At 30.8% G+C, this 2,775-nt stretch overlaps 1 pseudogene; it reads right to left on the minus strand.

Moving 5' to 3' along the window:
- Nucleotides 1-811: 811 nt before the first annotated feature.
- On the minus strand, nt 812-2,492 carry LOC127126727 (probable caffeine synthase MTL2; annotated as a pseudogene).
- Nucleotides 2,493-2,775: the final 283 nt, after the last annotated feature.

A 2,775-nucleotide genomic window follows, 5' to 3' on the forward strand; every position in this document is an offset into this window, starting at 1 on the left:
GACAAGCCTGGACTCAAAGAAGCCAGAAGACAAACCTTCTTGTATAATCCTATAAGCAATAGGAGTAATTCACAAGCTGAGGTTAAATCCACCTCCGGGACCGGCAAATAGTCTTGCTCACCCCTCTATGGATGATGAGATGAAGTCTCTTCATGATAACTACATTTGAGAACCGATCAAGATATTTGTTGGAGCCAGATTAATGAGTTGTCAGTGGATTTTCATTTTATCTTGCCAATATTTAAAGTAAGAACCCTCAAAATTAGATGGTTTGTTAGAGACAGTGGCCGCAGAATTACCAATAACTTCTTCGTTAGTCATGACAATTTTTCTAACATCTTAAAATAGTTATTTTTGAATTTTGAAAATTGTCATAAAAGAATTTACTGAGATAAGTTGTGAAACAATTTGCTCTCTTTAAGACGCTTTTCACATTGTCCAAAATTATACAAAACAATCTAACTATCACGATGTCCATAGGATAAAATATCTTAGTTCTATATTGTACGATTATTATTTATACGGTAGATTATTGGTCTAAAAATACACCATCTAATGGTTCAAACCCAGTCAAATATGGTATAAGTACCACTCGTAATATCTAGTATATAGATCCGTAGTAATTCAATGAGTAGAATTTAAGAAAGTATTCGAAAAATTCAACGAATAAAAAGAAAGAGAGAAAAATGACGTTTCGATAATTCAAAATACGCAGAATTATGATAGTGAGAAAGAAAAAATTCAAAATAAATTTTTATATATTTTCTAAAAATATACTAATAATAGTATACAAATAATAATGAAGGACATACACAAATAAGAGTCTATACACATACTAGTCAAAGAATTTTATAACAATGCTTCCATTAAGTATGCCATAAATCTCTATACCACTAACCACTACTACCCTTCTTGAATACTCATTTGACTTTTTTATTAAGGATCCTTAGTCACGAATAATACAATATTAGTAAACTCTAGGCTCTCTAACTCCAGAAGTTTTGCAATTAACTTTGCAAACCTTGAGAAGATTTCATCCACAATATTTTCATCAAACTCGACAATTAAAAGAGGTTCAAAAATAGCTCTATGGTATTTAGCTATAAACTCTCCTCTCATCTTGTTATCAAGAACACAATCATCAATATCTTCTTGAAGATTTGCATCCCATCCTATCTTAAAAGTCTTCAAATTTTGAAGGGTAAAAGACCCTTCTTCCATAATCACTTGTCTAACTTCCTTTATTGTAGGGTAATATATAGGCAAATCAAACATGTCCAATTTTTCTTCTTCAACCAAACCCTACAAAGAGAAGAGAATAATTGTTCAAAATTTAAATTTAAATAGTCTTCTATTCAATGAAGCATAATTGTCCATATATGCTTATTTACCTCTTGGAACATCTCATTAAGTACTGTGCTAAGTACCTCGCAAGAAGTAATTTCATACATCATTTCTCTACTAAGGAATGTTAATACCATCATGCCGCTTGATGCTAGTTCCTCGAAGCGTGACTTTAAAAAACATTTGAAATCTATCTGAAATTGCTTGCAATATGCATCATATACTAATGGAGGGCTTGTTCTTGTTACACAAATATTTCCCTTTGTTTAGTGGTTTTGCTTTCTTGGTTGAATCTTTTGGTGCCTATTGCCATCAAAGAATGAAGTTAAATTAGCTTGTGTAAATTGATTAACTATTGTATGGAAGCAATTGCAATATGGATTTTTCTCGTATCTTTCTAATAGTGGTATCAGAGTCGATGATTTGATTAAAAATGATCGTCTCGTTGTTTCCACTGTTTTCTTATTAATGTGAAGGTAAGTTGCCATCTGTCATAAAAAAAAGGTTTAGTTTAGAGAAACTAACCTGTGATAGCCAATGAAGACAATATGAGGAATGAAAAAAGTTAATATAGTTTTTGGGAAATATTCGTCCATAAAAGTTTCCAGGTGTGGCATTTATGAAGCATTCTCTAATATTGTCTCCTCTTTCTTGTTCTATAATCTTGTAGAAATCGGGGAGTAACTTGAAGATTGTATTGAAATCATTTCCAAATAGATCATTGAGATAAATTTGGATAACAGGTGTTTCATTACTTAATTTGAATCCAATATTATGGATGATGTTTAAGATATTCAAGATAGACAAAAGTGTGTTTGGTCCTGAAGAACAACCTAAATCGGCTATTTTACAAGAGCTATTAAATGTTGTATTGCACATATATAGTTTCAAATTCTCTTCCATTATAGTCTTCACTTTCATAATTACCTTTCTCTGCATAATATTTAGATGACCCACATTAATTAATATTGAATGTGTACGATGAGAAAAAGCAAACTACGTGAAAGTATTACCTGTAGTGAGGAGTTGTTTGCATAGCTTGTTTCTCCCACACCACCCTTCATGTGAAGGATATGTTCCATTGTCATTAAGAAAAGATGTTGATCGCAACAATGTGTAGAATGTGAGTCACAAGGGCAACTGGAAAAAAATTTATGTATAGTGACAAGGCTAAATGAAATTTAAGTTTATATAGGTAATTAATTGCAATAAATATACTTTTTTTTTTGTTTTAGTTAATTTTTTATAAAGACAAAGGGAAACTAAAGGATGAGTTGATTTAAAATTTAATCAATAAAAAAATAGTAAAAATGACACTTAGACATATCCAATCTATCTATTAAAAAAAATTCAAAAGAATAAATAGGAAGTTAATATTCTTTTGAAGGAGAATTTGTTGAGACAGAAGTCGAGATTACTGTGGCTGAAGGA

This window comes from Lathyrus oleraceus, chromosome 3 (assembly GCF_024323335.1).
Source record: "Lathyrus oleraceus cultivar Zhongwan6 chromosome 3, CAAS_Psat_ZW6_1.0, whole genome shotgun sequence".
Lineage (NCBI taxonomy): Eukaryota > Viridiplantae > Streptophyta > Magnoliopsida > Fabales > Fabaceae > Lathyrus > Lathyrus oleraceus.